Source organism: Mesoplodon densirostris, chromosome 10 (genome assembly GCF_025265405.1).
Source record: "Mesoplodon densirostris isolate mMesDen1 chromosome 10, mMesDen1 primary haplotype, whole genome shotgun sequence".
Taxonomy (NCBI): domain Eukaryota; kingdom Metazoa; phylum Chordata; class Mammalia; order Artiodactyla; family Ziphiidae; genus Mesoplodon; species Mesoplodon densirostris.
The window spans coordinates 23412638-23427576 of NC_082670.1; the positions used below are offsets into that span (position 1 = coordinate 23412638).

General features: G+C 39.2%; 1 pseudogene; it reads right to left on the reverse strand.

Annotated features, from left to right (window-relative positions):
* Positions 1-99: 99 nt before the first annotated feature.
* Positions 100-257, reverse strand: LOC132498061 (small nucleolar RNA SNORA70; annotated as a pseudogene).
* Positions 258-14939: the final 14682 nt, after the last annotated feature.

The window sequence follows — 14939 nt, forward strand, 5'->3', positions numbered from 1 at the left end:
CCTGGCCACTGTGCCCTGGAGCTTTCCAAAGACGCCACACATACCTGTCTGGAGCCTAGATTGGGGACAGCATGCCAGTCATGAATGTCCACTGGAAAGGGCTGTCTCCAAGGTCCCTTAGGGCAACCCATTCAGGCAACAGGCTGCATACACTACCGAGGAGGCTGCTGTTTGCAGCCATTGCACACTGGGCCGCCATGGGGAAAGATGAGAATTGAGGGAAGTAAAATAAATGCAGACCACTTCTCTCACTGCAGCAAAGGGAAGATTGTTGCTACAGAGGTCAGCAGGGCCAATAAAGGCTTTGTTAAATTATGATTTGAAAGCAAAAAAGAGGAAGCACTATAAAGACTGATAAAAGAAAAAAGACTATGAAAACAATAACTCTAAAGGAGTTATGAAAAAAAATAAAGGGGTTATGATCGAGACTACAGTTAGTTTGGAACTGGCTATATCTCTGGAGGAACATTTTGGAATTAGCTGTCTCTTTTCCCAGCTAAGACCTCAGATTCCTGAAGGGACTATGTCTGTCTTGTTCACTGGTATCCATGGGACCTAGCACAATGCCTAACACAGTCTTTCAATAAAAGTTTGTTTCTGATGGATTCTTCCTTCAATATTTGAGGAGTACATGCTTAATGAGTGTCCTCAGAGGTCCATGGCCCACCTCTATTGCAAAGAAAAAGAGTAATTTCCATGAGCAGTTTGCAAGATCTTGGCTTCCCTAGAAAGTGCTCAGTTTGACAAACAAGAAGTTTCACTTTGCTCCTTTCACCAGCCAAAACGAAGACTGTAGAAAGCTGTTTTAAACTTTCTCTCCTTACATTTGAATGGGATCACATATAGAATCCCCCATATACCTAAGTGCACAAAGATGCAGTGTCTATTTCTCTACAAGTGGTCTGTTCTTCCTCACAAATCTCCCACCTATAAAGTTAGGACAGCCCATTGGACAAGATCATAAAGAGCCTTGTAAGCCATTCCAGAGAGATTTGGGTCTTACCCAATCAGTGAAGGATAAAAGTCATCATCAAGGATGACTGAATAGGGGAATACTACAGAGTTCTGAGTCGGAAATATCACCGAGGAGGCAGTACAGAAGAAAGACTGGGAGTGAGGCAAGGGAGTGAGACCAAATGTTCAGATAAAGGTAGGGAGTCAGTTGTCACAGTATAGGAAGGGCCTGAAATAGGACAGTAAAGTGGAAAAGGAAGGAGGGGACAGCTAAGATGTTCAGAAATGTCAGAAACTGGCAATTAATTAAATGGGAGGGATACAGGAGAGGAATCACAACATAATTAACAAAGCAGTGAAGCACTGGATATCAACAGCAAAGAAAATGCCCTTTAAAAAAAAAAAAGAAAGAAAGAAAAAAAAATCTCATTCCAGTAGTTTCACATCCTAAGGGTCAGGATCTCCACCTGGAATCTTTCTGTGGTGCTCTATGGGAACAGGGAGAGGACTTTAGAGGCTATCACTTTTGGGTCACTTCCTAAGCAGTGGAATTCTTAGGATGGGAGGGAGGACATTCTAGTTCCTCAGGGATTCACTGAAGTGAATCAGGGCATGATCAGTGACAACACTGTGTTGCTCCCAGAGCGGACAAAGGCCTGAGTGTGAGAGATACAGAGCTCCTGAAGTCTCTCTGACAGATAAACCCATCAGCCTCTGGAACCTACCTAATCCTTCTCCAGTCCTAATCTCCTTAATCCTAAATCTGAGCTCAGTTATGCCAACACCTCTAGAGTAAATCATAAGGTCTGAGACCTCAGCAACAAGAGAAGCAGAGTTGGACTCACTGAGGCAGCCAAAAGAAAGAGGGAGAGATGGAGAAATGCAAAATAACAGAAGATCTGACTCTACCACCTGGGTAGTGCCTTTCATTCTCCTGTGTTTTCCAGTAAGTCATTAGCAGATCATCTGCCATCTTCTTTTTCTTCAAGAACCAATCAAAACTCAAATTTGCATTTGGGAAACAGAAACTTTCAGGAAACCCAGAGACATCTTTTCAGGACCATGGAGAGCAGAAGGTGGTCGCTCCTGAGGAAACGTTCCATCTCAACATGAAGATGAGGGAAAGAAAGAATAAAGGGTAGTGGAGTCATCAATGGAGAGCATTCAGGTGAGGTAGAAAGACTTGGAATATAAAATCCAAAAGGGCCCTATAGAGCACCTAGTCTGAACTCCTCATAGGAGGGATACTCTTGAGCCAGAAAAGGAAATTCTTTATACCTTCATTATAGCCAACAGTTCTCTTCAGCGACTTATCTTAAAAGGAATCTATAGGGAATTGAGACTTTTTCAATTTCCTTGGAAGAAATGCATACAAAAAGACCCTTTGGTTGATGGTCCTAAAAAGAGCATTACAAACAAGAACCGAAATATTGATACCATAAAGGTAAAGAATCTCACCTAGGTAGGATAACACAAGAGCTGCCAACTCAGGGTTAGTCCTTGGGTCTCCTGACACCCGTGCAGTGTTTTCTTCTTTATAGTTGTTGAGTGGTTAAGGATCTAGATTCTCCTCTGGCTCTGCCATACACCAGCTGTGTGACCTCAGGCAAATTACTCATTCATTCCAAGCCTTGATCTCCTTCTTTGAGCTAAGGCTTCCTGTGTGTCAGACACTGTGAAGCAATGGGAAAACAAAGACAATTTCTGCTCTCAAGTAGTTCCTAGTCCAGTGGAGGACAGATGTAAAAACATCAATAGTTCAAGAGTACTATAAAAGTACAGAAGTTTTGCAAAGAAAAATATTAACAACTTGGAGGTGGGAGCAAGATTAGGAGGAATCCAGGAAAACAAAGGCATCAAGCTGTGAAATAGGGCACTAGATTTAGGGAACTACAAATAACAATAACTTAGTTCTGATGGATGATAATTTGGCAGTGTGGAGAGCTGGAGTAATAAAACCTTCCACATACTAATGTTGTGGAAGTCAAAGGAGACAAAGCACTATATAGATAAATATTAGCTATGTATTATGCCAACAGCTACCCCTATGAGAAAAAGATTCCTTAATTCAGCAAACATTTATAGAATACATACTCACTGTACTAGGAGCAGCCACTTCTCCTTTTGATCCCCTCCCTAAAATAGAGCCAGCTTGAGAATCAAGAAAACCAAATTCTGCAATCTTTCCTGGAGGTAAAAGTGCCTCTTCTATGCATATCAAGTAAGGGGAGTGGAGGAGAGCTTGACAATCCCATGATTCCTCTACTGAAGTGCCACTTAGATAAGCACATCTTGCACTTGTGTGATTTGAAAAAAGGCTTTGCCTACAGACCAAAGAATACCCGGGATGACCTCTGGTATGATCCCCTTGGCACCAAGTAATCAAGCAAGGTGGTATCATGACACAGAGTCAGATGATCAAAAGTGGCAAATTTCCCAGGCTCAGCTGACAATGAGAGTATACGTAAAAGTGGTTAGAAAAATCATCTTTATGCCAGTTACTATTTTCAACTTCTCCTACTTAGTACTAATTCTCTTAGCTTCCCATAACCAAATATTTCCATATGAACAAGTAGCAGCCATGGTTCTACAATCTGACTAGTCCACTGACCAACTCAATGTGTACATCAAGGACATCTGGATATTGCAGTGTCATGGAAACTTCTCTCTGGTGAAGTGTCTACAGACACCAGTGAAATTTAAAATTTACACCCTATATTGGGTTGAATAGTGTCCCCCCAAAATTCATGTCCACTAGGAACCTCAGAATGCAATCTTATTTGGAAATAGGGTCTTTGTAAATGTAATCAAGTTAAAATGAGGGCATACTGGATTAAGGTGGCCATTGATCCAATGACTGATGTTCTTTTTAGAAGAAGGAATTTTGGACACAGACACAAGACACACAGACACACACACACACACACACAGAACACCATGTGACAGTGGAGAGAGAGATTGCCAAGAAACACAAAGGATTGCCGGCCACCACAAGAAGCTAGGAGAGAGGCATGGAACATATTCTCCCTCAAAGCCTCCAGAAGCAATCAACGTGACCAACACCTTGATTTCAGTCTTCCTCCAGACCTGTGAGAGAATAAATTTTGTTCTTTTAAGCCACCAGTTTGTGATACCTTGTTATAGCAACCCTAGGAAACTAATACATACCCCCCTCCCAGTACATGTTTTCCTTCTATGTGCCCTAGGATTTAGGATTTTTTTAATCTTCTCAGACAGAAAAGGATAGATATCAACGCTAATAACTGTATTAGCACATGGAAAGGGGTATTGGTGAGAGCAACAGAATGACTGAGCAATTCAAACCAAAAGAGCACCTTCACAGGTGATGTAAAGGGCAGGGAAATTTACTTCTGAAGGCTCTATAAATTGAGACCCTTTCATCTCTGCAGTAGTTTTTTAAAAAATATCTACAAATTCTTTGATACTCTAGGGAGGGAGAAAAGGGCAGCAGTTAAGAAGAATTCCTGGAACTCAGTAACACATTAGTTGTGAAAGAGTGAGAGGGAAAAATCTCAGTTCATACATGTTGAGCTCCAGATGTGTGAGTTTCAGGAAAGACATATAAGCCAGAAACAAATTTTAAGAATCTTTAGCATACAGATTAGCAGATCTCAAATGAGCTTCTCTGGCCAAATGCACAAGAACTGTCTGGGGAAACCTATGAAAACACGGAGTGCCAGTTAATACTTAAATGAATTCTATAATTAAAATTTTACTGGGCCTCCCTGGTGGCGCAAGTGGTTGAGAGTCCGCCTGCCGATGCAGGGGATGCGGGTTCGTGCCCCGGTCTGGGAGGATCCCGTGTGCCGCGGGGCGGCTGGGCCCGTGGGCCATGGCCGCTGGGCCTGCGCGTCCGGAGCCTGTGCTCCGCAACGGGGGAGGCCGCAGCAGTGGGAGGCCCGCATACCGCAAAAAAAAAAAAAAAAAAAAAAAAAAAAAAAATTTTACTTAAGTAAGAGATTGTGATGGGGGTCTAGATATGAGAAATAGTCAAGTATCAATTATTTCTTACTTTATCCAAGCAATGAAGCACCTGGTATGCTTATCAGAAACTGGGGGAAAATGTCCATTCATAACAGCCAAAAAAATGCTAAATTAATCTGTTTTTTAAAAATGAAGATCTTGGGACTTCCCTGATGGCACAGTGGTCGAGAATCAACCTGCCAATGCAGGGGACACAGGTTTGAGCCCTGGTCTGGGAAGATCCCACATGCCATGGAGTAACTAAGCCCATGCGCCACAACTACTGAGCCTGCGCTCTAGAGCCCACGAGCCACAACTACTGAGCCCATGTGCCACAACTACTGAAACCCGCTCGCCTAGAGCCCGAGCTCCGCAACAAGAGAAGCCACCACAGTGAGAAACTCACGCACCACAACGAAGAGTAGCCCCCGCTTGCAGGAACTAGAGAAAGTCCGTGCTCAGCAACAAAGACCCAGCACAGCCAAAATTAAATAAATTTTTTTTAAAAAATGAAGATCTTATTGAAGAAATAAAACAAGACCTAAATAAATGGAAAGCAAACCACATTCTTGGCTGGGAAGACACATAAAAAATGCCAACAATACCCAAATTAAATTATACATTTAATGTTTTTCCATTTAGAATCACAATAGGTTTTTCTCTTTTTCTTTGATGGGAGGGAACAGTAAAAAATGATTTCAGATTGTATACGGAATACATGTCCAAAAACATCTAAGAAAAAGTATAAAAATAACAGGAAAGAGACTTGCCTGTCTAGATTTCAGAAAATACTATAAAATCAATGAAATAAAATCTATGGTGTTGGTGTTAAGAAGAGATAAATAGAAGATTAGAATATAGAATCAAAAATCCAGAAACAGATCTCACTATGAAAGAATTTCAGATATGACAAGTGTGACAGTTTAACTCAAGGAAAAGAGGATGATTCTTTAATAAATGTAGCTAGCACCACTAGCCATCCATCTAAGCCATCTAACGCATGCTCTTCAACAGTAACCACTAGCCACATGTGGCCACTGAGCACCTAAAATGCACCTAGTCTAGAACTGAGATTTGATATGAGTGCAAAATATACATTGGATTTCAAAGACTTAGTCTGAGAAAACATAAAATATCCCACTAATAATTCTTTAAAGTGGATTACATGTAAAAATATTTTTGATATAATGGGTTAAGTTGGTGAAATAAAATATATTATTATGATTAATTTCACTTATTTCTTTTTACTTTCTTTTAATGCAGCTTTGACTTAAAATTACATAAGTATCTTGCATTTTATTTCTACTGGACAGCACTGCTCCAGAGAAAAATAAAGATCTTCCCTTTACATATTTTTAAAAACAAAGATAAAGACTTAAATGTAAAAAACACTGTAAGAAAACCTAGGAAAGTAAATTAGAATCTGAGGGTCAGGCTAGATTTCTTAATGAGGACAGTATGTCATGTGTGTGTATGTATGGATGTATAAATTGATAAGCAAAAGACAGACAACCCAACAGGAAAAACAGGCAAAAGACAGGATTGGAAATGCACAGAAAACAAATCCCAATAACAAACAAACAATAATAACAAAAAGATATTCAAAATTACTAAGTAAGAAAAAGTGTAATTCAAATAACCAAGACATTTTTTACTGGCCTGAAAAAAATAAAAGCAGATAATAACTCTCTCTCCTGGGGATGTGGGAAAGGGGAAAGCTCATACCCTGCTGCCAAGGTAAATGTAAAGAATAACAGCCTTCTTAAAAAGCAGTAAGGGAGCTTCCCTGGTGGTGCAGTGGTTAAGAATCCACCTACTACTACCACAACTACCGCAGCCCGCACACCTAGGGCCCATGCTCTGCAACAAGAGAAGCCACCGCAATGAGAAGCCCACACACCACAACGAAGAGTAGCCCCCGCTCTCCGCAACTAAAGAAAGCCCACGTACAGCAACAAAGACCCAACACAACCAAAACAAAAAAATTAAAAAGAAAAAAATGCAGTAATGAAATATCCATAAAAATTAGTACTACAGCTGTTCCGCACAGATACCAAAATCCACTGATGCTCAAGTCCCTTCTAAAAAATGGCAGCCCTCTGTATCCACAGATGCAGGACCTACAGACACAGAACCCACGGATACAGAGAGCTGATTGTAAATAATACCCTTCAACCCCAGAACCGTTTTCACAGTAATGAATCCACTAGCACATAAGGACAAATGTTCAGAGAATCTTTAGTCTAACACTATTTATGCAGCAGCAAAATAAAATAAAATAAAGAGGAAACTAAGGCAAAAGAAAGGAAACTAAGTAACAACAGGAAGCTAAGTAAATGCCCATCTGCTAATAAAAGGTTGGAAAATGTATGTCACCTGCAGAACAAGATGTGTTATGCAATCATTAAAATTTTTTAATGAAAAAATTAGCAAAAACTTTTAAATATGAAAATGTCAACACTGGCTCCACTGTAAAAAGAGACTATCTCATATATGCTGGTGTGGGCAGGAATCGGTACAACCTTATGGGAAGGAAACTAGAAGACAATTAGAATTTTAAATTTCCATGCCTTTTGACTCAGGAGCTCAGTTTCCAGGAATCTGTCCTACCATTACAGATGGTATGACAATTTAAAGACATATGCGCAGAGCAGAAGCAAGAAGAACTACAATTCTGAAGCCTGTGGAAGGAAAACCACATTCACAGAAAGATAGACAAAATGAAAAGGCAGAGGACTTTGTACCACATGAAAGAACAAGATAAAACCCCAGCAAAACAACTAAGTGAAATGGAGATAGGTAACCTTCCCAAAAAAGAATTCAGAATAAAGATAGTGAAGATGATCCAGGACCTCGGGAAAAGAATGGAGGCAAAGATCGAGAATATGCAAGAAATGTTTAACAAAGACCTAGAAGAAAGAACAAACAAACAGAGATGAACAATACAATAACTGAAAAGAAAACTACACTAGAAGGAATCAATAGCAGAATAATTGAGGCAGAAGAATAGGTAAGTGACCTGGAAGACAGAATGGTGGAATTCACTGCCACAGAACAGAATAAAGAAAAAAGAATGAAAAGAAATGAAGACAGCCTAAGAGACCTCTGGGACAACATTAAATGCAACAACATTCGCATTACAGGAGACCCAGAAGGAGAAGAGAGAGAGAAAGGACCAGAGAAAATATTTGAAGAGATTATAGTCAAAAACTTCCCTAACATGGGAAAGGAAATAGCCACCCAAGTCCAGGAAGTGCACAGAGTCCCAGGCAGGATAAACGCAAGGAGAAACACACTGAGACATACAGTAATCAATCGACAAAAATTAAAGACAAAGAAAAATCATTGAAGGCAACAAGGGAAAAACAACAAATAACTTACAAGGAAACTCCCATAAGGTTAACCGCTGATTTCTCAGCAGAAACTCTACAAGCCAGAAGGGAGTGGCATGATATATTTAAAGTGATAAAAGGGAAGAACTTACAACCAAGATTACTCTACCTGGCAAGGATCTCATTCAGATTCAACAGAGAAATCAAAAGCTTTACAGACAAGCAAAAGCTAAGAGAATTCAGTGCCACCAAACCAGCTCTACAACTAATGCTAAAGGAACTTCTCTAAGTGGGAAACACAAGAGAAGAAAAGGACCTACAAAAACAAACCCATAACAATTAAGAAAATGGTAATAGGAACATACATATCGATAATTACCTTAAACATGAATGGATTAAATGCTCCAACCAAAAGACACAGGCTCGCTGAATGGATACAAAAACAAGACCCATATATATGCTGTCTACAAGAGACCCACTTCAGACCTAGGGACACATACAGACTGAAAGTGAGGGGATGGAAAAAGGTATTCCATGCAAATGTAAATCAAAAGAAAGCTGGAGTAGCAATACTCATATCAGAAAAAATAGACTTTAAAATAAAGAATGTTGCAAGAGACAAGGAAGGACACTACATAATGATCAAGGGATCAATCCAAAAAGAAAATATAACAATTACATATATATATACACACACACACACACGCACGCACACACACACACATATACACGTACCCAACACAGGAGCACCTCAATATATAGGCAACTGCTAACAGCTATAAAAGAGGGAATCGACAGTAACACAATAATAGTGGGGGACTTTAACACCTCATTTGCACCAATGGACAGATCATCCAAACAGAAAATTATAAGGAAACACAAGCTTTATATGACACAATAGATCAGACAGATTTAATTGGTATTTATGGGACATTCCATCCAAAAATGGCAGATTACACTTTCTTCTCAAGTGCACACGGAACTTTCTCCAGGACAGATCACATCTTGGGTCACAAATCAAGCCTCAGTAAATTTAAGAAAACTGAAATCATATCAAGCATCTTTTCTGACCACAATGCTATGAGATTAGAAATCAATTACAGGGAAAAAACCATAAAAAACACAAGCACATGGAGGATAAACAATATGTTACTAAATAACCAACAGATCACTGAAGAAATCAAAGAGGAAATCAAAAAATACCTAGAGACAAATGACAACGAAACATGATGATCCAAAACCTATGGGATGCAGCAAAAGCAGTTCTAAGAGGGAAGTTTATAGCAATACAATCCTACCTCAAGAAACAAGAAAAATCTCAAATAAACAATCTTAGCTTCCTACACCTGAAAGAACTAGAGAAAGTAGAACAAACAAAACCCAAATTAGCAGAAGAAAAGAAATCATAAAGATCAGAGCATAAATAAATGAAATAGAAAAAAAGAAAACAATAGCAAAGATCAATAAAACTGGTTCTTTGAGAAGATAAACAAAATTGATAAACCTTTAGCCAGACTTATCAAGAAAAGGAGGGAGAGGACTCAAATCAACAAAATTAGAAATGAAAACGAAGAAGTTGCAACAGACACTGCAGAAATAGAAAGCATCCTAAGAGACTACTACAAGCAACTGTATGCCAATCAAATGGACAACCTGGAAGAAATGGACAAATTCTTAGAAAGGTATAACCTTCCAAGATTGAACCAGGAAGAAATAGAAAATATGAACAGACCAATCACAAGTAATGAAATTGAAACTGTGATTAAAAATCTTCCAACAGGGCTTCCCTGGTGGCACAGTGGTTGAGAGTCCGCCTGCCAATGCAGGGGACACAGGTACGTGCCCCGTTCCGGGAAGATCCCACATGCCATGGAGTGGCTGGGCCCGTGAGCCATGGCCGCTGAGCCTGTGCGTCTGGAGCCTGTGCTCCACAACGGGAGAGGCCACAACAGTGAGAGGCCCGCGTACCGCAAAAAAAAAAAAAAATCTTCCAACAAACAAAAGTCCAGGACCAGATGGCTTCATATGTGAATTCTATCAAACATTTAGAGAAGAGCTAACACCCATCCTTCTGAAACTCTTCCAAAAAACTGCAGAGGAAGGAAGACTCCCAAACTCATTCTAAGAGGCCACCATCACCCTGATACCAAAACCAGACAAAGATACTACAAAAAAAGAAAATTACAGACCAATATCACTGATGAATATAGATGCAAAAATCCTCAACAAAATACTAGCAAACAGAATCCAACAACACATTAAAAGGATCATACACCATGAACAAGTGGGATTTATCCCAGGGATGCAAGGATTCTTCAATATATGCAAATTAATCAATGTGATACACCATATTAACAAACTGAAGAATAAAAACCATATGATCTCAATAGATGCAGAAAATGCTTTTGACAAAATTCAACACAACACCCATTTATGATAAAAACTCTCCAGAAAGTGGGCATACAGGGAACCTACCTCAACGTAATAAAGGCCTATACGATAAACCCATAGCAAACATCATTCTCAATGGTGAAAAACTGAAGGCATTTCCTCTAAGATCAGGAACAAGATGAGGATGTCCACTCTTGCCACTATTATTCAACATATTTTGGAAGTCCTAGCCACAGCAATCAGAGAAGAAAAAGAAATAAAAGGAATATAAATTGGAAAAGAAAAAGTAAAACTGTCACTGTTTGCAGATGACATGATACTATACATAGATAATCCTAATGATGCCACCAGAAAACTACTAGAGCTAATCAATGAATTTGGTAAAGTTGCAGGATACAAAATTAATGCACAGAAATCTCTTGCATTCCTATACACTAATGATGAAAAATCTGAAAGAGAAATTAAGGAAACACTCCCATTTACCATTGCAACAAAAAGAATAAAATACCTAGGAATAAACCTACCTAGGGAAACAAAAGACCTGTATGCAGAAAACTATAAGACACTGATGAAAGTAATTAAAGATGATAGCAACAGATAGAGAGATATACCATGTTCTTGGATTGGAAGAATCAATATCGTGAAAATGACTATACTACCCAAAGCAATCTACAGATTCAGTGCAATCCCTATCAAATCACCAGTGGCATTTCTTACAGAACTAGAACAAAAAAATCTTAAAATTTGTATGGAGACAGAAAAGACCCCGAATAGCCAAAGCAGTCTTGAGGGGAAAAAACGGAGCTGGAGGAATCAGACTCCCTGACTGATACAACAAAGCTACAGTAATCAAGGCAATATGATAGGGCTTCACTGGTGGCACAGTGGTTGAGAATCCGCCTGCCAATGCAGGGGACAGGGGCTCGAGGTCTGGTCCGGGAAGATCCCACATACCGCAGAGCAACTAAGCCCATGCGCCACAACTACTGAGCCTGTGCTCTAGAGCCCGTGAGCCACAACTACTGAAGCCCGCACACCTAGAGCCTGTGCTCCACAATAAGAGAAGCCACTGCAATGAGAATCCCACACACCGCAATGAAGAGTAGCCCCCGCTCGCCACAACTAGAGAAAGCCTGCATGCAGCAATGAAGACCCAATGAAGCCAAAAATAATAAATAAATAAAAATAAAATGAAAAAGAAAAAAAAGACAAAATGGTACTGGCACAAAAACAGAAATATAGATCAATGGAACAGGATAGAAAGCCCAGAGATAAACCCATGCACCTGTAGTCAACTAACCTATGACAAAGGAGGCAAGGATATATAATGGAGAAAAGACAGTCTCTTCAATAAGTGGTTCTGGGAAAACTGGACAGCTACATGTAAAAGAATGAAATTAGAATACTCCCTAACACCATACACAAAAATAAACTCAAAATGGAGTAGAGACCTAAATGTAAGACCGGACACTGTAAAACTCTTAGAGGAAAACATCGGAAGAACACTCTTTGACATAAATCACAGCAAGATCTTTTTTGATCCACCTCCTAGAGTAATGGAAATAAAAACAAAAATAAACAAATGGGACCTAATGAAACTTAAAAGCTTTTGCAAAGCAAAGGAAACTACAAACAAGACGAAAAGACAACCCTCAGAATGGGAGAAAATATTTGCAAACGAGTCAACGGACAAAGGATTAATCTCCAAAATATATAAACAGCTCATTCAGCTCAATGTAAAAAAAAACCAAACAACCCAATCAAAAAATGGGCAGAAGACCTAAATAGACATTTCTCCAAAGAAGACATGCAGATGGCCAAGAAGCACATGAAAAGCTGCTCAACATCACTAATTATTAGAGAAATGCAAGTCAAAACTACAATGAGGTATCACCTCACACCAGTGAGAACTGGCATCATCAGAAAATCTACAAACAACAAATGCTGGAGAGGGTGTGGAGAAAAGGGAACCCCCTTGCACTGTTGGTGGGAATGTAAATTGATACAGCCACTGTGGAGAACAGTATGGAGGTTCCTTAAAAAACTAAAAATAGAACTACCATATGACCCAGCAATCCCACTACTGGGCATATACTCAGAGAAAACCATAACTCAAAAAGACACATGCGGGCCTCCCTGGTGGCGCAGTGGTTAAGAGTCCGCCTGCCGATGCAGGGGATACGGGTTCGTGCCCCGGTCTGGGAGGATCCCATATGCCGCGGAGCGGCTGGGCCCGTGAGCCATGGCCGCTGGGCCTGCGCATCCGGAGCCTGTGCTCCGCAACGGGAGAGGCCACAACAGTGAGAGGCCCGCATACCGCAAAAAGAAAAAAAAAAAAAAAAAAAGACACATGCACCCCAATGTTCATTGCAGCACTATTTACAATAGCCAGGTCATGGAAGCAACCTAAATGCCCATCTACAGTCACATGGATAAAGAAGATGTGGTACATATATACAATGGAATATTACTCAGCCATTAAAAGGAACGAAATTGGGTCATTTGCAGTGAAGTAGATGGATGTAGAGACTGTTACAGACTGAAGTAAGTCAGAAAGAGAAAAACAAGTACTGTATATTAACGCATATATGTGGAACCTAGAAAAATGGTACAGATGAACCAGTTTGCAGGGCAGAAATAGAGACACAGATGTAGAGAACAAAGGTATGGACACCAAGGAGGGAGAGTGGCGGGGGGCGGGGTGGTGGTGGTGGGATCAACTGGGAGATTGGGATTAACATGTATACACTAATATGTATAAAATGGATAACTAATAAGAACCTGCTGTTTAAAAAAATTAATTAAATAAAATTCAAAAAAAAGATACATTCCTTATTGAGAAGTTAAAAAAAAAAGACATATAGGCAAATATATCAAATCATTACGTTGTACACCCTGAACTAACAGTGTTATACGTTAGTTATATCACAATAAAACTGAGGGAAAAAGATATATGTACAAGAATGTTCACTACAGCCTTTATTTAATAAGACTTGGAAAAACCCTAAATGTCTTCTCTAAACAAAATGGCTGAATAAATTATATATCTACACAATGAAGCAGTGATATAGACTTGAAAAAGAACAAGGTAGTTCCAATGTTACTGAATTGGAAAGATAAAAGACAGCCAGTATAAAGTATAAAAACCACAGTGTGTAAAGCATAAGAAGCACAGTGTAAAGTATAAAAAGACTGACGACCGTCTTTCGGCAGTTTAAATTTTTTATAATTTAAAAAAATGATGGGGGAAAATTAGATGCTTTGCCTTTTTCTGAGGAAGAATTTCAGAAGTCTGGACAGTTGAACCCTCTCCCTCCCCAGCCTACCATATCTCATATCTGACCTCAACCAGTTTTCTACCTGCACTGCTAATACATCCTTTTCCTCTATATGACTCAGTGGTTCCAAGATATCTTCTGATATAAAAGATATATCAGATATATCTTTTACTGATATAAAAACAATATTGAAGTGTATATTTAAATTGTTTTAATTATCCTTCATATTACTATTACTCATTTTTGCATATTCCTATGTTGGAAATCCCTTGTTGATATAAATCAACGTCACAATTCAGTGTTATTCCACCTCTCCTGAACTACAATCCCGTTTAATTTTAGACAACGAATACCTTTCCTTGTTTAAAGAATGTACTTGTATCTTAGTATATTCATAAATCTCAGCCGACCAAGTTTCACAGGTCATAACAAATTTGTGTTAAGATTTCAAATTTCCTTTATTATTATTTTGTGTTATCATATAGACAGATGGAAATAAGAGATCATAGCATTGTGTTCACCCACTTTGCCAGGCATTCTCTCTTGAAAAATACTGGGTACTTCATTACTGTTCTATGTCAGGGGTCAGCAAACTATGGTCTGCTACCTGTGCTTGTACAGCCCACAACCTAAGATATGTGTTTACATTTTTAAATGATTGGGGGTAAAATCAAAAGAAGAATAAAATTTCAAGGCAAGTGAAGAATTTATATGAAATTCAAATTTCAGCAACGCTCACTCATTTAGTATAGTCTAACGCTATTTTCATACTACAAAGACAGAATTGAGTATGGGCAACAAAGCCAAAAAGATGTCCTATTTGGCTCCTTACAGGAAAGGTTTGCCAAACCCTGTTCTATGACATAGTACATGCCCTTCATAATTTTATAGTTTTACCTAGACATTCTCCCCCCTTTCCTTCCATATTGAGCGTAAAGTCATCTTAATAATCTATTAGTCTCCAGGCCACCACATTCTTCATACTCCTCAGAAATGCACT